The sequence below is a fragment of the Pseudopipra pipra genome, chromosome 13 (assembly GCF_036250125.1).
Source record: "Pseudopipra pipra isolate bDixPip1 chromosome 13, bDixPip1.hap1, whole genome shotgun sequence".
In the NCBI taxonomy this organism is placed as follows: Eukaryota; Metazoa; Chordata; class Aves; order Passeriformes; family Pipridae; genus Pseudopipra; species Pseudopipra pipra.
The window spans coordinates 17,415,869-17,435,268 of NC_087561.1; the positions used below are offsets into that span (position 1 = coordinate 17,415,869).

At 50.3% G+C, this 19,400-nt stretch overlaps 3 long non-coding RNA genes across 3 annotated transcripts; all 3 read left to right on the plus strand.

Moving 5' to 3' along the window:
- The first annotated feature begins 4,246 nt into the window (after window positions 1–4,246).
- LOC135421601 (uncharacterized) lies at window positions 4,247–7,501 on the plus strand. Its single transcript, XR_010434114.1, has 3 exons — window positions 4,247–4,369; window positions 4,565–4,687; window positions 7,346–7,501. It is a non-coding gene; the product is annotated as an uncharacterized LOC135421601 (long non-coding RNA).
- Window positions 7,502–9,963: 2,462 nt separating this feature from the next.
- LOC135421207 (uncharacterized) lies at window positions 9,964–13,135 on the plus strand. The gene is made up of 3 exons (XR_010433906.1): window positions 9,964–10,086; window positions 10,282–10,404; window positions 13,063–13,135. It is a non-coding gene; the product is annotated as an uncharacterized LOC135421207 (long non-coding RNA).
- A 2,540-nt stretch (window positions 13,136–15,675) lies between these two features.
- LOC135421600 (uncharacterized) lies at window positions 15,676–18,930 on the plus strand. Its single transcript, XR_010434113.1, has 3 exons — window positions 15,676–15,798; window positions 15,994–16,116; window positions 18,775–18,930. It is a non-coding gene; the product is annotated as an uncharacterized LOC135421600 (long non-coding RNA).
- Window positions 18,931–19,400: the final 470 nt, after the last annotated feature.

Genomic DNA, 19,400 nt, shown 5'->3' on the forward strand with positions numbered 1-19,400 from the left:
TTGGGATCATGGCACTAGAAATGGTGGATGGTCCTACACAGGTAAGGTGCAAATACTGTCAGAGAGCCCTGCCTTTCTCCCCTGAGCCATATCTTTCTCCCACTCACATCAGCTTGAACTAGTCCCACCAAGGCCCACGTCTAAAAGTGTCCTGGAGCACATCTGCTCACAGGAGAAGTGACATGTGCCAGTGCAGAAATGGGCCGTTTTGGCCTCCAACAATGCTTGAATTCCTCCTGTGCTCTTTGAACTCCCTTGGAGCTGGATCTCCCAATGGCAGGAATTTTTCAGCAGCAGGATTCTCCCGTTGGAGAATTACTGTGAAAAGCATTTCAAGGGGATCTGCAGGCCAGAAGTCTTTTCAAACTTGGACCAGTGCCCACTGCTTACCTGAGCCTTTCAGGGCAGGTCACTGCTTCTAGTACTGCCACAAGTATGTATTAGCCAGTACATTTCTAAAAGTAGGTTCTAGCACAGCTCCTTGTAGTAAGCCAATGTATTTCCAGGTTTGCAGTTGTAGATGCTAATTCCCTAAAATGAAATGACCCGCTCTTACACCAAAGGAGTGTGCAATAGGCCAGGAAGGTATACGGGGATAAAACCCCATGACTAACAGCTGAAACCAAGTTAAATGCTGCACAGTTAATTCCTGAGGAAGGCAACAATTATGGAAAATGTCAGTCTTCCAGTCCTTCTGAAAAAGGTCCCTGACTTTTCTTGGAAGACTTCTTTTGGATTGCATTTGCCTTGCAGAAGGCAGCAAAAAGAGTTGAAGGCAATTAGCAGGACTGGTCTGGATGCTGAAAATTCTCTGCTTCCTTAAGCTCAAATGTTGATCAGGGCTCCTGGAGAAGCCCCAGGTCAAGTCTCAGAAAGCAAGGACTGGCCTGTGCTGGAGCTTTCCCCTCGGGGAGGGATGGTCAATGGCTGTCTTGTGTTTCCTTTGTCCCAAGCCTAAGGACATGCCACCCGAGCTGGAGACTCCCAGAAACCTGTCGCCTGTGTTCCGTTCCTTCCTGCAGTCCTGCCTGAACCCGAATGCAAAGCGTCAATGGACGGCCAAGAAGCTGCTGAAGGTAAAGTGGCTGCAGGTGAAACAGCTGTCCAGGGATGGGCTTTGTCATCAGCTAAACAACTAAGTAGCATTCTAGAATAGTTTGGCTTGGAAGGGACCTTTAAGTGGCATCTAGTCCAACCCCCCTGCAACGAGCAGGGACATCTTCAACTAGACTGGGTTGCTCAGAGCCCTGTCCCACCTGACCAGGGATGGGGTATCCACTTCCTGTGCCAGTGTTTCAGCACCCTCATTCTAAACAATGACTTCCTGAGATGTAACCAGAATCTATCCTCTTCCACTTGAAAACCATGATCCTTTGTCCCATTGCAACCACGCCCTTTGAAAAAATGTGTCCCCTTGAAGGACTGAAAGGCACAATAAGCTCTCCCTGGCACCTTCTCTTCTCCAGTGCCATCTGTCTTGGCCTTTCCTCAGAGGAAAGTTGGAGGTCTAGATAGTTCCCTACGTCCTCCTGATGTGTATTGCTGGTAACCAGAGGAATCCCGCTGGAGCCTGTGAGAAACTGCATTTGGAAAGTAATGGCTCCTTTTGTTCTTCTTTGGTTTTTTGGTGCAGCATCCGTTTTTAGGAAAATCCAAGAGTCTTGTCGAGATGGCTCCTCTGATTGATGCAGTCAGGAGACCCAGAACAGCGGCACCAGAACCTCTGCTGGCTCCCTCTCTTTCTGGACAAGAGGGGAAAGAAGAGCAAGTAGAGAAGGAAGCTGCAAGTTCCTGAACAGACAGCACTCGCTCTTTGGGTCTGAAGATTGTGAGGGCAGGGGCCCTGCCATGACATGGTGCTTCAGCCCAGCCACTGACACCTGGAAAAGGGGTTTTGAACTACCAAGTCAAGTCAGGGTCCCTTGCAGGAGACAGGAGACAGGACAAACTGTCCCTTGGGGATACCTGCCCCTCTGCACAGTTCAAACATCCTGGCACTGCTGCAGCAACACAACCTGAAGAAGTCTCCTTTCCCGACATGGAAATGCCTCCACTGGCAAAGGAGGCACAGAGTAGACAAGGACTAGGAAATCAGGCAATATCTACTCTGATCTTTCCAGCCACTTCGTTTGTAAATAAACTTTTGTTGTTATTCATAGCTGGGAAGTCCCATTGATGGGGGTTTTGGTATGGTTTGGAATTGGGAAAGGGTTTCTTTCATTCATCGGCTCCAGACCACATTGCCTTTGGAATTCATCCCACTGGCCTGTGTTTGCCCAGTCGTGGTACTTCTATATGAGGAAGAAAGTGCAATTGCAAGTCCAGCCACAATCAGATGGAGAGTGGGGCAGACAAATCCCCCCGCTGGGTACAGGTATTCAACTGGGACCGTAGAGTGTTTGAGTTCTTGACAATTGGGTTTGTATGACCACTTGCAATCTCTGTGCCTGGATGAGAGTCTTCCTCAGCTGAAAAAGCAGAAGGTCAGCCCGTGTGCTCCGAAAGGGCACGTCTGATGCGAGGCTTTCAGAGCAGCAGTCTGAGGGGCTGAGCCCCCGCAGAGCCCGGGCAGAGCACAGAGCAGCCTCAGCATGCGCAGAGCCAGGCTGGAAGAAGCCCAGCCCGGGGTGCTTGCATCTTTCTGGGACCAGACTAATCTTCCAGACTCGGAGACAAACTGGGTGTGGGCTGCTCCAGAGGGGAATCGTGGCCAGGCATGGAAATGCATGGACTGATGGGATTTGCCACCTTGGGTCTGCACAGGAGTCGAGAAGGGCAAAAGAGAGCAGAGTGATGGAGTCGTTTCTGGCAATGCCTCCTGACCTCTTGGTTGCCTCGTAGCTCCTGGGAAAGGTCGGGAGTGTCTGTGCCACTCTGGACAGAGGGGGAGGGAGCTGGGCTGTTCCACAGGCTTGTGCTCAGGTGAGTGTCCTTTAGGCATCCCAGTTCTGCCCTGGGAACTGAGGCTGACACAGAGGGTGACAGCCTTCCCTGGGAGAGGCCCCACAAAACGGCGGATCCTCATGGCTTGGAGGCTCCCCATGAAATGGCACAACTGACATCATGGAGATTACTAAATGTGGGAGCATTATATGGGGGGTGTGCAAATTTATAAAATATATAGACACACAAGGTACTGTAGAATTATTACCGTTGTATATAGATAGTGTTTTACAGTGCTGTGGGCATACCTGGACTCTGTACTGTCTAGGGCACTTACACAACACCCCATAACTCTCCTGCACTGTAGCCCCTTACATAATGCTCCCTTATATATAGATAATGTACATACTTGTGTGTGTGTATATACAGAGAGACTGTGTAAATAGTGTGTACATATAGTGTGTATATATATGTATATACATATATATACATACACACACATATATATACACACACATATATATATGTATTTGTGTGGGAACAGGAAAAAATTAAAGGAAAAACGGAAAGCTGTGTGTGTGGGAGGGAACTGGGGCTTCCTTCAAGTTGGGAGCGGGACGGCGTGGGGCCGGGGAGCTGTAGGGAGACTCCTCGCCACTGTGCTCAGTGCCTGGCCTCTTCCCCCCGCCCCACCCCATCGCCCAGGCTGAGAACCGTCGCCGCTGCTGCCTCAGCCTGGGGGCCGCCCCGCCTCATCGGCAACTGTTCTTGCCTCAGCCCTCAGGTGTTTTCCCCTCAGCCCGCACCAGTTTTTCCCTCAACCCTCAGCCATTTTTCCTTCAGATCACAGTCGGTTTTGCCTCAGCCCGGACCAATTTTTCCCTCAACTCGCAGCCGGTTTTGCCTCAGCCCGGACCAATTTTTCCCTCAACCCGCAGCCGGTTTTGCCTCAGCCCACAGCCCTTTCTGCCTCATAACTGCCCCCCCCCGCCTCAGCTGCAGCCGGTTTTGTCTCAGCCCAGAGCCGTTCTCATCTCAGCCCTTGTGCCGCGCTGCTTCAGCCCGCAGCGGTTTTTGCTTCAGCCTGGGGTTCACCCCATCTCAGCTGAGGCCTCAGTGATGCCGGGAAAAGGCGACGGTAGTAAAACTCAAGAGCCACAGGCGCTATGAAGCCGCTAGTTGTTTATTACGCTGCCGGACGCGCGGGGGATGACTCCGCCTGACACGCGCGAGCGCTCCCCCCTCACGGCTCCCGTTTTCTCCCAGCAGGTCATCCATATCCATCGCACGGTTTTACATATTCAGGAACTACCCCAGAGTGGGCGCTGGTCTATGGAAATCTCGGGACACGCCTTCTGGCGCCTGCCCACTTCTCTCGGGTGGTCGTCTCGGGTCCTCTGACTCTGCTCAGGAGAATGAAGAGGAAGAAGTGGAGAAGGAACCTGTGGCTGTTGGAGAAGTAATGCCTGAAGGAATGAAAGCTTTGGTTAGCACTGCCTTTGGTGTCATTCAGAGCTGCAAGTTCCTAATATTTTAGCAGCATTTGTTTTGTCCTAATGTTGATTACGGCTCCTGGAGAAGCCCCAGGTCAAGTCTCAGAAAGCAAGGACTGGCCTGTGCTGGAGCTCTTCCCCTTGGGGAGGGATGGTTAATGCCTGTCTTGTGTTTCCTTTGTCCCAAGCCTAAGGACGTGCCACCCAAGCTGGAGACTCCCAGAAACCTGTCACCTGTGTTCCTCTCCTTCCTGCAGTCTTGCCTGAACTGGAATGTGAGGCCCCGATGGCCCACCAGGCTGCTTCTGCAGGTAAAGTGGCTGCAGGTGAAACAGCTGTCCAGGGATGGGCTTTGTCATCAGCTAAACTCAGAGGCATCAGGAGACCTCCTCTGCTACTAATCTCCAGTCTTGGTGCTTTTCAAATGACAAATAAGTAGCATCACAGAATAATTTGGCTTGGAAGAGACCTTTAAGTGGCATCTAGTCCAACCCCCCTGCAACGAGCAGGGCCATCTTCAACTAGACCAGGTTGCTCAGAGCCTTTCCTCCAAGGAAAGGTCTTCCACCATCTGGTCCTGTCTGTGGTCCTGGCTTGTACTTTCCTTTCTAGTTTAATTTCATTTTATTTTTTTTATTATTCTAAACTTTGCCACTTGAAGTATGTCTGCAATTGATGTGTCACCTGGAAATTTGATCTTTTAGAGCCATTTCCTTTTTTGTGCCATAAAATCAGCCTAATTAATTTTTCCTCTTGTGTTTCTTTGTTTAATCTCAGTGCCTGAAAGCCCTGGACTTCCTTCATTCAAATCGAGTGATCCACAGAGACATCAAAAGTGACAGTATTCTTCTCGGAATGGATGGATCTGTCAAACTGAGTAGGTGTTCTTGGTCAGGCACAGCGTTCCTGGGAGGCAGGGTCTGGGGTTGCCTTTGAGTGCCTGCCAGTTCCCCAAAAGTGGTGCTGGTGGGAGTGCCCAGCCCACTGCTGTAAGCTGAGAGCAGAGTTGCAATGTGCAGAGAGCTCTAGAGAGGATGAGGCTGTCAAGAGTGCCTTTGGTTTGGGTATGTCCCTTCCAGAGGAAACAGAGCACAGCCACTCTTCCAGCTAGATTCAACACTGTGCTCTCAGACTGAGAGTGGGGAATTCTTGTGCTTGCTTTCATAATTCAAGCCGGTTTTAACTCTATTTCTTTTTTCTGCAGTTGATTTTGGCTTATGTGCTTGGCTTCAGCCCCAGCGAAAGACATGGAGGTCATTTTTTTCAACACCTTTCTATATGGTATCAGAAATGTTGAGAAGAGACCGATATGATGCCAAAGTGGATATCTGGGCCCTTGGGATCATGGCACTAGAAATGGTGGATGGTCCTACACGGGTAAGGTGCAAATACTGTCAGAGAGCCCTGCCTTTCTCCCCTGAGCCATATCTTTCTCCCACTCACATCAGCTTGAACTAGTCCCACCAAGGCCCACGTCTAAAAGTGTCCTGGAGCACATCTGCTCACAGGAGAAGTGACATGTGCCAGTGCAGAAATGGGCCGTTTTGGCCTCCAACAATGCTTGAATTCCTCCTGTGCTCTTTGAACTCCCTTGGAGCTGGATCTCCCAATGGCAGGAATTTTTCAGCAGCAGGATTCTCCCGTTGGAGAATTACTGTGAGAAGCATTTCAAGGGGATCTGCAGGCCAGAAGTCTTTTCAAACTTGGACCAGTGCCCACTGCTTACCTGAGCCTTTCAGGGCAGGTCACTGCTTCTAGTACTGCCACAAGTATGTATTAGCCAGTACATTTCTAAAAGTAGGTTCTAGCACAGCTCCTTGTAGTAAGCCAATGTATTTCCAGGTTTGCAGTTGTAGATGCTAATTCCCTAAAATGAAATGACCCGCTCTTACACCAAAGGAGTGTGCAATAGGCCAGGAAGGTATACGGGGATAAAACCCCATGACTAACAGCTGAAACCAAGTTAAATGCTGCACAGTTAATTCCTGAGGAAGGCAACAATTATGGAAAATGTCAGTCTTCCAGTCCTTCTGAAAAAGGTCCCTGACTTTTCTTGGAAGACTTCTTTTGGATTGCATTTGCCTTGCAGAAGGCAGCAAAAAGAGTTGAAGGCAATTAGCAGGACTGGTCTGGATGCTGAAAATTCTCTGCTTCCTTAAGCTCAAATGTTGATCAGGGCTCCTGGAGAAGCCCCAGGTCAAGTCTCAGAAAGCAAGGACTGGCCTGTGCTGGAGCTTTCCCCTCGGGGAGGGATGGTCAATGGCTGTCTTGTGTTTCCTTTGTCCCAAGCCTAAGGACATGCCACCCGAGCTGGAGACTCCCAGAAACCTGTCGCCTGTGTTCCGTTCCTTCCTGCAGTCCTGCCTGAACCCGAATGCAAAGCGTCAATGGACGGCCAAGAAGCTGCTGAAGGTAAAGTGGCTGCAGGTGAAACAGCTGTCCAGGGATGGGCTTTGTCATCAGCTAAACAACTAAGTAGCATTCTAGAATAGTTTGGCTTGGAAGGGACCTTTAAGTGGCATCTAGTCCAACCCCCCTGCAACGAGCAGGGACATCTTCAACTAGACTGGGTTGCTCAGAGCCCTGTCCCACCTGACCAGGGATGGGGTATCCACTTCCTGTGCCAGTGTTTCAGCACCCTCATTCTAAACAATGACTTCCTGAGATGTAACCAGAATCTATCCTCTTCCACTTGAAAACCATGATCCTTTGTCCCATTGCAACCACGCCCTTTGAAAAAATGTGTCCCCTTGAAGGACTGAAAGGCACAATAAGCTCTCCCTGGCACCTTCTCTTCTCCAGTGCCATCTGTCTTGGCCTTTCCTCAGAGGAAAGTTGGAGGTCTAGATAGTTCCCTACGTCCTCCTGATGTGTATTGCTGGTAACCAGAGGAATCCCGCTGGAGCCTGTGAGAAACTGCATTTGGAAAGTAATGGCTCCTTTTGTTCTTCTTTGGTTTTTTGGTGCAGCATCCGTTTTTAGGAAAATCCAAGAGTCTTGTCGAGATGGCTCCTCTGATTGATGCAGTCAGGAGACCCAGAACAGCGGCACCAGAACCTCTGCTGGCTCCCTCTCTTTCTGGACAAGAGGGGAAAGAAGAGCAAGTAGAGAAGGAAGCTGCAAGTTCCTGAACAGACAGCACTCGCTCTTTGGGTCTGAAGATTGTGAGGGCAGGGGCCCTGCCATGACATGGTGCTTCAGCCCAGCCACTGACACCTGGAAAAGGGGTTTTGAACTACCAAGTCAAGTCAGGGTCCCTTGCAGGAGACAGGAGACAGGACAAACTGTCCCTTGGGGATACCTGCCCCTCTGCACAGTTCAAACATCCTGGCACTGCTGCAGCAACACAACCTGAAGAAGTCTCCTTTCCCGACATGGAAATGCCTCCACTGGCAAAGGAGGCACAGAGTAGACAAGGACTAGGAAATCAGGCAATATCTACTCTGATCTTTCCAGCCACTTCGTTTGTAAATAAACTTTTGTTGTTATTCATAGCTGGGAAGTCCCATTGATGGGGGTTTTGGTATGGTTTGGAATTGGGAAAGGGTTTCTTTCATTCATCGGCTCCAGACCACATTGCCTTTGGAATTCATCCCACTGGCCTGTGTTTGCCCAGTCGTGGTACTTCTATATGAGGAAGAAAGTGCAATTGCAAGTCCAGCCACAATCAGATGGAGAGTGGGGCAGACAAATCCCCCCGCTGGGTACAGGTATTCAACTGGGACCGTAGAGTGTTTGAGTTCTTGACAATTGGGTTTGTATGACCACTTGCAATCTCTGTGCCTGGATGAGAGTCTTCCTCAGCTGAAAAAGCAGAAGGTCAGCCCGTGTGCTCCGAAAGGGCACGTCTGATGCGAGGCTTTCAGAGCAGCAGTCTGAGGGGCTGAGCCCCCGCAGAGCCCGGGCAGAGCGCAGAGCAGCCTCAGCATGCGCAGAGCCAGGCTGGAAGAAGCCCAGCCCGGGGTGCTTGCATCTTTCTGGGACCAGACTAATCTTCCAGACTCGGAGACAAACTGGGTGTGGGCTGCTCCAGAGGGGAATCGTGGCCAGGCATGGAAATGCATGGACTGATGGGATTTGCCACCTTGGGTCTGCACAGGAGTCGAGAAGGGCAAAAGAGAGCAGAGTGATGGAGTCGTTTCTGGCAATGCCTCCTGACCTCTTGGTTGCCTCGTAGCTCCTGGGAAAGGTCGGGAGTGTCTGTGCCACTCTGGACAGAGGGGGAGGGAGCTGGGCTGTTCCACAGGCTTGTGCTCAGGTGAGTGTCCTTTAGGCATCCCAGTTCTGCCCTGGGAACTGAGGCTGACACAGAGGGTGACAGCCTTCCCTGGGAGAGGCCCCACAAAACGGCGGATCCTCATGGCTTGGAGGCTCCCCATGAAATGGCACAACTGACATCATGGAGATTACTAAATGTGGGAGCATTATATGGGGGGTGTGCAAATTTATAAAATATATAGACACACAAGGTACTGTAGAATTATTACCGTTGTATATAGATAGTGTTTTACAGTGCTGTGGGCATACCTGGACTCTGTACTGTCTAGGGCACTTACACAACACCCCATAACTCTCCTGCACTGTAGCCCCTTACATAATGCTCCCTTATATATAGATAATGTACATACTTGTGTGTGTGTATATACAGAGAGACTGTGTAAATAGTGTGTACATATAGTGTGTATATATATGTATATACATATATATACATACACACACATATATATACACACACATATATATATGTATTTGTGTGGGAACAGGAAAAAATTAAAGGAAAAACGGAAAGCTGTGTGTGTGGGAGGGAACTGGGGCTTCCTTCAAGTTGGGAGCGGGACGGCGTGGGGCCGGGGAGCTGTAGGGAGACTCCTCGCCACTGTGCTCAGTGCCTGGCCTCTTCCCCCCGCCCCACCCCATCGCCCAGGCTGAGAACCGTCGCCGCTGCTGCCTCAGCCTGGGGGCCGCCCCGCCTCAGCGGCAACTGTTCTTGCCTCAGCCCTCAGGTGTTTTCCCCTCAGCCCGCACCAGTTTTTCCCTCAACCCTCAGCCATTTTTCCTTCAGATCACAGTCGGTTTTGCCTCAGCCCGGACCAATTTTTCCCTCAACTCGCAGCCGGTTTTGCCTCAGCCCGGACCAATTTTTCCCTCAACCCGCAGCCGGTTTTGCCTCAGCCCACAGCCCTTTCTGCCTCATAACTGCCCCCCCCCCCCCCGCCTCAGCTGCAGCCGGTTTTGTCTCAGCCCAGAGCCGTTCTCATCTCAGCCCTTGTGCCGCGCTGCTTCAGCCCGCAGCGGTTTTTGCTTCAGCCTGGGGTTCACCCCATCTCAGCTGAGGCCTCAGTGATGCCGGGAAAAGGCGACGGTAGTAAAACTCAAGAGCCACAGGCGCTATGAAGCCGCTAGTTGTTTATTACGCTGCCGGACGCGCGGGGGATGACTCCGCCTGACACGCGCGAGCGCTCCCCCCTCACGGCTCCCGTTTTCTCCCAGCAGGTCATCCATATCCATCGCACGGTTTTACATATTCAGGAACTACCCCAGAGTGGGCGCTGGTCTATGGAAATCTCGGGACACGCCTTCTGGCGCCTGCCCACTTCTCTCGGGTGGTCGTCTCGGGTCCTCTGACTCTGCTCAGGAGAATGAAGAGGAAGAAGTGGAGAAGGAACCTGTGGCTGTTGGAGAAGTAATGCCTGAAGGAATGAAAGCTTTGGTTAGCACTGCCTTTGGTGTCATTCAGAGCTGCAAGTTCCTAATATTTTAGCAGCATTTGTTTTGTCCTAATGTTGATTACGGCTCCTGGAGAAGCCCCAGGTCAAGTCTCAGAAAGCAAGGACTGGCCTGTGCTGGAGCTCTTCCCCTTGGGGAGGGATGGTTAATGCCTGTCTTGTGTTTCCTTTGTCCCAAGCCTAAGGACGTGCCACCCAAGCTGGAGACTCCCAGAAACCTGTCACCTGTGTTCCTCTCCTTCCTGCAGTCTTGCCTGAACTGGAATGTGAGGCCCCGATGGCCCACCAGGCTGCTTCTGCAGGTAAAGTGGCTGCAGGTGAAACAGCTGTCCAGGGATGGGCTTTGTCATCAGCTAAACTCAGAGGCATCAGGAGACCTCCTCTGCTACTAATCTCCAGTCTTGGTGCTTTTCAAATGACAAATAAGTAGCATCACAGAATAATTTGGCTTGGAAGAGACCTTTAAGTGGCATCTAGTCCAACCCCCCTGCAACGAGCAGGGCCATCTTCAACTAGACCAGGTTGCTCAGAGCCTTTCCTCCAAGGAAAGGTCTTCCACCATCTGGTCCTGTCTGTGGTCCTGGCTTGTACTTTCCTTTCTAGTTTAATTTCATTTTATTTTTTTTATTATTCTAAACTTTGCCACTTGAAGTATGTCTGCAATTGATGTGTCACCTGGAAATTTGATCTTTTAGAGCCATTTCCTTTTTTGTGCCATAAAATCAGCCTAATTAATTTTTCCTCTTGTGTTTCTTTGTTTAATCTCAGTGCCTGAAAGCCCTGGACTTCCTTCATTCAAATCGAGTGATCCACAGAGACATCAAAAGTGACAGTATTCTTCTCGGAATGGATGGATCTGTCAAACTGAGTAGGTGTTCTTGGTCAGGCACAGCGTTCCTGGGAGGCAGGGTCTGGGGTTGCCTTTGAGTGCCTGCCAGTTCCCCAAAAGTGGTGCTGGTGGGAGCGCCCAGCCCACTGCTGTAAGCTGAGAGCAGAGTTGCAATGTGCAGAGAGCTCTAGAGAGGATGAGGCTGTCAAGAGTGCCTTTGGTTTGGGTATGTCCCTTCCAGAGGAAACAGAGCACAGCCACTCTTCCAGCTAGATTCAACACTGTGCTCTCAGACTGAGAGTGGGGAATTCTTGTGCTTGCTTTCATAATTCAAGCCGGTTTTAACTCTATTTCTTTTTTCTGCAGTTGATTTTGGCTTATGTGCTTGGCTTCAGCCCCAGCGAAAGACATGGAGGTCATTTTTTTCAACACCTTTCTATATGGTATCAGAAATGTTGAGAAGAGACCGATATGATGCCAAAGTGGATATCTGGGCCCTTGGGATCATGGCACTAGAAATGGTGGATGGTCCTACACGGGTAAGGTGCAAATACTGTCAGAGAGCCCTGCCTTTCTCCCCTGAGCCATATCTTTCTCCCACTCACATCAGCTTGAACTAGTCCCACCAAGGCCCACGTCTAAAAGTGTCCTGGAGCACATCTGCTCACAGGAGAAGTGACATGTGCCAGTGCAGAAATGGGCCGTTTTGGCCTCCAACAATGCTTGAATTCCTCCTGTGCTCTTTGAACTCCCTTGGAGCTGGATCTCCCAATGGCAGGAATTTTTCAGCAGCAGGATTCTCCCGTTGGAGAATTACTGTGAAAAGCATTTCAAGGGGATCTGCAGGCCAGAAGTCTTTTCAAACTTGGACCAGTGCCCACTGCTTACCTGAGCCTTTCAGGGCAGGTCACTGCTTCTAGTACTGCCACAAGTATGTATTAGCCAGTACATTTCTAAAAGTAGGTTCTAGCACAGCTCCTTGTAGTAAGCCAATGTATTTCCAGGTTTGCAGTTGTAGATGCTAATTCCCTAAAATGAAATGACCCGCTCTTACACCAAAGGAGTGTGCAATAGGCCAGGAAGGTATACGGGGATAAAACCCCATGACTAACAGCTGAAACCAAGTTAAATGCTGCACAGTTAATTCCTGAGGAAGGCAACAATTATGGAAAATGTCAGTCTTCCAGTCCTTCTGAAAAAGGTCCCTGACTTTTCTTGGAAGACTTCTTTTGGATTGCATTTGCCTTGCAGAAGGCAGCAAAAAGAGTTGAAGGCAATTAGCAGGACTGGTCTGGATGCTGAAAATTCTCTGCTTCCTTAAGCTCAAATGTTGATCAGGGCTCCTGGAGAAGCCCCAGGTCAAGTCTCAGAAAGCAAGGACTGGCCTGTGCTGGAGCTTTCCCCTCGGGGAGGGATGGTCAATGGCTGTCTTGTGTTTCCTTTGTCCCAAGCCTAAGGACATGCCACCCGAGCTGGAGACTCCCAGAAACCTGTCGCCTGTGTTCCGTTCCTTCCTGCAGTCCTGCCTGAACCCGAATGCAAAGCGTCAATGGACGGCCAAGAAGCTGCTGAAGGTAAAGTGGCTGCAGGTGAAACAGCTGTCCAGGGATGGGCTTTGTCATCAGCTAAACAACTAAGTAGCATTCTAGAATAGTTTGGCTTGGAAGGGACCTTTAAGTGGCATCTAGTCCAACCCCCCTGCAACGAGCAGGGACATCTTCAACTAGACTGGGTTGCTCAGAGCCCTGTCCCACCTGACCAGGGATGGGGTATCCACTTCCTGTGCCAGTGTTTCAGCACCCTCATTCTAAACAATGACTTCCTGAGATGTAACCAGAATCTATCCTCTTCCACTTGAAAACCATGATCCTTTGTCCCATTGCAACCACGCCCTTTGAAAAAATGTGTCCCCTTGAAGGACTGAAAGGCACAATAAGCTCTCCCTGGCACCTTCTCTTCTCCAGTGCCATCTGTCTTGGCCTTTCCTCAGAGGAAAGTTGGAGGTCTAGATAGTTCCCTACGTCCTCCTGATGTGTATTGCTGGTAACCAGAGGAATCCCGCTGGAGCCTGTGAGAAACTGCATTTGGAAAGTAATGGCTCCTTTTGTTCTTCTTTGGTTTTTTGGTGCAGCATCCGTTTTTAGGAAAATCCAAGAGTCTTGTCGAGATGGCTCCTCTGATTGATGCAGTCAGGAGACCCAGAACAGCGGCACCGGAACCTCTGCTGGCTCCCTCTCTTTCTGGACAAGAGGGGAAAGAAGAGCAAGTAGAGAAGGAAGCTGCAAGTTCCTGAACAGACAGCACTCGCTCTTTGGGTCTGAAGATTGTGAGGGCAGGGGCCCTGCCATGACATGGTGCTTCAGCCCAGCCACTGACACCTGGAAAAGGGGTTTTGAACTACCAAGTCAAGTCAGGGTCCCTTGCAGGAGACAGGAGACAGGACAAACTGTCCCTTGGGGATACCTGCCCCTCTGCACAGTTCAAACATCCTGGCACTGCTGCAGCAACACAACCTGAAGAAGTCTCCTTTCCCGACATGGAAATGCCTCCACTGGCAAAGGAGGCACAGAGTAGACAAGGACTAGGAAATCAGGCAATATCTACTCTGATCTTTCCAGCCACTTCGTTTGTAAATAAACTTTTGTTGTTATTCATAGCTGGGAAGTCCCATTGATGGGGGTTTTGGTATGGTTTGGAATTGGGAAAGGGTTTCTTTCATTCATCGGCTCCAGACCACATTGCCTTTGGAATTCATCCCACTGGCCTGTGTTTGCCCAGTCGTGGTACTTCTATATGAGGAAGAAAGTGCAATTGCAAGTCCAGCCACAATCAGATGGAGAGTGGGGCAGACAAATCCCCCCGCTGGGTACAGGTATTCAACTGGGACCGTAGAGTGTTTGAGTTCTTGACAATTGGGTTTGTATGACCACTTGCAATCTCTGTGCCTGGATGAGAGTCTTCCTCAGCTGAAAAAGCAGAAGGTCAGCCCGTGTGCTCCGAAAGGGCACGTCTGATGCGAGGCTTTCAGAGCAGCAGTCTGAGGGGCTGAGCCCCCGCAGAGCCCGGGCAGAGCACAGAGCAGCCTCAGCATGCGCAGAGCCAGGCTGGAAGAAGCCCAGCCCGGGGTGCTTGCATCTTTCTGGGACCAGACTAATCTTCCAGACTCGGAGACAAACTGGGTGTGGGCTGCTCCAGAGGGGAATCGTGGCCAGGCATGGAAATGCATGGACTGATGGGATTTGCCACCTTGGGTCTGCACAGGAGTCGAGAAGGGCAAAAGAGAGCAGAGTGATGGAGTCGTTTCTGGCAATGCCTCCTGACCTCTTGGTTGCCTCGTAGCTCCTGGGAAAGGTCGGGAGTGTCTGTGCCACTCTGGACAGAGGGGGAGGGAGCTGGGCTGTTCCACAGGCTTGTGCTCAGGTGAGTGTCCTTTAGGCATCCCAGTTCTGCCCTGGGAACTGAGGCTGACACAGAGGGTGACAGCCTTCCCTGGGAGAGGCCCCACAAAACGGCGGATCCTCATGGCTTGGAGGCTCCCCATGAAATGGCACAACTGACATCATGGAGATTACTAAATGTGGGAGCATTATATGGGGGGTGTGCAAATTTATAAAATATATAGACACACAAGGTACTGTAGAATTATTACCGTTGTATATAGATAGTGTTTTACAGTGCTGTGGGCATACCTGGACTCTGTACTGTCTAGGGCACTTACACAACACCCCATAACTCTCCTGCACTGTAGCCCCTTACATAATGCTCCCTTATATATAGATAATGTACATACTTGTGTGTGTGTATATACAGAGAAACTGTGTAAATAGTGTGTACATATAGTGTGTATATATATGTATATACATATATATACATACACACACATATATATACACACACATATATATATGTATTTGTGTGGGAACAGGAAAAAATTAAAGGAAAAACGGAAAGCTGTGTGTGTGGGAGGGAACTGGGGCTTCCTTCAAGTTGGGAGCGGGACGGCGTGGGGCCGGGGAGCTGTAGGGAGACTCCTCGCCACTGTGCTCAGTGCCTGGCCTCTTCCCCCCGCCCCACCCCATCGCCCAGGCTGAGAACCGTCGCCGCTGCTGCCTCAGCCTGGGGGCCGCCCCGCCTCATCGGCAACTGTTCTTGCCTCAGCCCTCAGGTGTTTTCCCCTCAGCCCGCACCAGTTTTTCCCTCAACCCTCAGCCATTTTTCCTTCAGATCACAGTCGGTTTTGCCTCAGCCCGGACCAATTTTTCCCTCAACTCGCAGCCGGTTTTGCCTCAGCCCGGACCAATTTTTCCCTCAACCCGCAGCCGGTTTTGCCTCAGCCCACAGCCCTTTCTGCCTCATAACTGCCCCCCCCCGCCTCAGCTGCAGCCGGTTTTGTCTCAGCCCAGAGCCGTTCTCATCTCAGCCCTTGTGCCGCGCTGCTTCAGCCCGCAGCGGTTTTTGCTTCAGCCTGGGGTTCACCCCATCTCAGCTGAGGCCTCAGTGATGCCGGGAAAAGGCGACGGTAGTAAAACTCAAGAGCCACAGGCGCTATGAAGCCGCTAGTTGTTTATTACGCTGCCGGACGCGCGGGGGATGACTCCGCCTGACACGCGCGAGCGCTCCCCCCTCACGGCTCCCGTTTTCTCCCAGCAGGTCATCCATATCCATCGCACGGTTTTACATATTCAGGAACTACCCCAGAGTGGGCGCTGGTCTATGGAAATCTCGGGACACGCCTTCTGGCGCCTGCCCACTTCTCTCGGGTGGTCGTCTCGGGTCCTCTGACTCTGCTCAGGAGAATGAAGAGGAAGAAGTGGAGAAGGAACCTGTGGCTGTTGGAGAAGTAATGCCTGAAGGAATGAAAGCTTTGGTTAGCACTGCCTTTGGTGTCATTCAGAGCTGCAAGTTCCTAATATTTTAGCAGCATTTGTTTTGTCCTAATGTTGATTACGGCTCCTGGAGAAGCCCCAGGTCAAGTCTCAGAAAGCAAGGACTGGCCTGTGCTGGAGCTCTTCCCCTTGGGGAGGGATGGTTAATGCCTGTCTTGTGTTTCCTTTGTCCCAAGCCTAAGGACGTGCCACCCAAGCTGGAGACTCCCAGAAACCTGTCACCTGTGTTCCTCTCCTTCCTGCAGTCTTGCCTGAACTGGAATGTGAGGCCCCGATGGCCCACCAGGCTGCTTCTGCAGGTAAAGTGGCTGCAGGTGAAACAGCTGTCCAGGGATGGGCTTTGTCATCAGCTAAACTCAGAGGCATCAGGAGACCTCCTCTGCTACTAATCTCCAGTCTTGGTGCTTTTCAAATGACAAATAAGTAGCATCACAGAATAATTTGGCTTGGAAGAGACCTTTAAGTGGCATCTAGTCCAACCCCCCTGCAACGAGCAGGGCCATCTTCAACTAGACCAGGTTGCTCAGAGCCTTTCCTCCAAGGAAAGGTCTTCCACCATCTGGTCCTGTCTGTGGTCCTGGCTTGTACTTTCCTTTCTAGTTTAATTTCATTTTATTTTTTTTATTATTCTAAACTTTGCCACTTGAAGTATGTCTGCAATTGATGTGTCACCTGGAAATTTGATCTTTTAGAGCCATTTCCTTTTTTGTGCCATAAAATCAGCCTAATTAATTTTTCCTCTTGTGTTTCTTTGTTTAATCTCAGTGCCTGAAAGCCCTGGACTTCCTTCATTCAAATCGAGTGATCCACAGAGACATCAAAAGTGACAGTATTCTTCTCGGAATGGATGGATCTGTCAAACTGAGTAGGTGTTCTTGGTCAGGCACAGCGTTCCTGGGAGGCAGGGTCTGGGGTTGCCTTTGAGTGCCTGCCAGTTCCCCAAAAGTGGTGCTGGTGGGAGTGCCCAGCCCACTGCTGTAAGCTGAGAGCAGAGTTGCAATGTGCAGAGAGCTCTAGAGAGGATGAGGCTGTCAAGAGTGCCTTTGGTTTGGGTATGTCCCTTCCAGAGGAAACAGAGCACAGCCACTCTTCCAGCTAGATTCAACACTGTGCTCTCAGACTGAGAGTGGGGAATTCTTGTGCTTGCTTTCATAATTCAAGCCGGTTTTAACTCTATTTCTTTTTTCTGCAGTTGATTTTGGCTTATGTGCTTGGCTTCAGCCCCAGCGAAAGACATGGAGGTCATTTTTTTCAACACCTTTCTATATGGTATCAGAAATGTTGAGAAGAGACCGATATGATGCCAAAGTGGATATCTGGGCCCTTGGGATCATGGCACTAGAAATGGTGGATGGTCCTACACGGGTAAGGTGCAAATACTGTCAGAGAGCCCTGCCTTTCTCCCCTGAGCCATATCTTTCTCCCACTCACATCAGCTTGAACTAGTCCCACCAAGGCCCACGTCTAAAAGTGTCCTGGAGCACATCTGCTCACAGGAGAAGTGACATGTGCCAGTGCAGAAATGGGCCGTTTTGGCCTCCAACAATGCTTGAATTCCTCCTGTGCTCTTTGAACTCCCTTGGAGCTGGATCTCCCAATGGCAGGAATTTTTCAGCAGCAGGATTCTCCCGTTGGAGAATTACTGTGAGAAGCATTTCAAGGGGATCTGCAGGCCAGAAGTCTTTTCAAACTTGGACCAGTGCCCACTGCTTACTTGAGCCTTTCAGGGCAGGTCACTGCTTCTAGTACTGCCACAAGTATGTATTAGCCAGTACATTTCTAAAAGTAGGTTCTAGCACAGCTCCTTGTAGTAAGCCAATGTATTTCCAGGTTTGCAGTTGTAGATGCTAATTCCCTAAAATGAAATGACCCGCTCTTACACCAAAGGAGTGTGCAATAGGCCAGGAAGGTATACGGGGATAAAACCCCATGACTAACAGCTGAAACCAAGTTAAATGCTGCACAGTTAATTCCTGAGGAAGGCAACAATTATGGAAAATGTCAGTCTTCCAGTCCTTCTGAAAAAGGTCCCTGACTTTTCTTGGAAGACTTCTTTTGGATTGCATTTGCCTTGCAGAAGGCAGCAAAAAGAGTTGAAGGCAATTAGCAGGACTGGTCTGGATGCTGAAAATTCTCTGCTTCCTTAAGCTCAAATGTTGATCAGGGCTCCTGGAGAAGCCCCAGGTCAAGTCTCAGAAAGCAAGGACTGGCCTGTGCTGGAGCTTTCCCCTCGGGGAGGGATGGTCAATGGCTGTCTTGTGTTTCCTTTGTCCCAAGCCTAAGGACATGCCACCCGAGCTGGAGACTCCCAGAAACCTGTCGCCTGTGTTCCGTTCCTTCCTGCAGTCCTGCCTGAACCCGAATGCAAAGCGTCAATGGACGGCCAAGAAGCTGCTGAAGGTAAAGTGGCTGCAGGTGAAACAGCTGTCCAGGGATGGGCTTTGTCATCAGCTAAACAACTAAGTAGCATTCTAGAATAGTTTGGCTTGGAAGGGACCTTTAAGTGGCATCTAGTCCAACCCCCCTGCAACGAGCAGGGACATCTTCAACTAGACTGGGTTGCTCAGAGCCCTGTCCCACCTGACCAGGGATGGGGTATCCACTTCCTGTGCCAGTGTTTCAGCACCCTCATTCTAAACAATGACTTCCTGAGATGTAACCAGAATCTATCCTCTTCCACTTGAAAACCATGATCCTTTGTCCCATTGCAACCACGCCCTTTGAAAAAATGTGTCCCCTTGAAGGACTGAAAGGCACAATAAGCTCTCCCTGGCACCTTCTCTTCTCCAGTGCCATCTGTCTTGGCCTTTCCTCAGAGGAAAGTTGGAGGTCTAGATAGTTCCCTACGTCCTCCTGATGTGTATTGCTGGTAACCAGAGGAATCCCGCTGGAGCCTGTGAGAAACTGCATTTGGAAAGTAATGGCTCCTTTTGTTCTTCTTTGGTTTTTTGGTGCAGCATCCGTTTTTAGGAAAATCCAAGAGTCTTGTCGAGATGGCTCCTCTGATTGATGCAGTCAGGAGACCCAGAACAGCGGCACCAGAACCTCTGCTGGCTCCCTCTCTTTCTGGACAAGAGGGGAAAGAAGAGCAAGTAGAGAAGGAAGCTGCAAGTTCCTGAACAGACAGCACTCGCTCTTTGGGTCTGAAGATTGTGAGGGCAGGGGCCCTGCCATGACATGGTGCTTCAGCCCAGCCACTGACACCTGGAAAAGGGGTTTTGAACTACCAAGTCAAGTCAGGGTCCCTTGCAGGAGACAGGAGACAGGACAAACTGTCCCTTGGGGATACCTGCCCCTCTGCACAGTTCAAACATCCTGGCACTGCTGCAGCAACACAACCTGAAGAAGTCTCCTTTCCCGACATGGAAATGCCTCCACTGGCAAAGGAGGCACAGAGTAGACAAGGACTAGGAAATCAGGCAATATCTACTCTGATCTTTCCAGCCACTTCGTTTGTAAATAAACTTTTGTTGTTATTCATAGCTGGGAAGTCCCATTGATGGGGGTTTTGGTATGGTTTGGAATTGGGAAAGGGTTTCTTTCATTCATCGGCTCCAGACCACATTGCCTTTGGAATTCATCC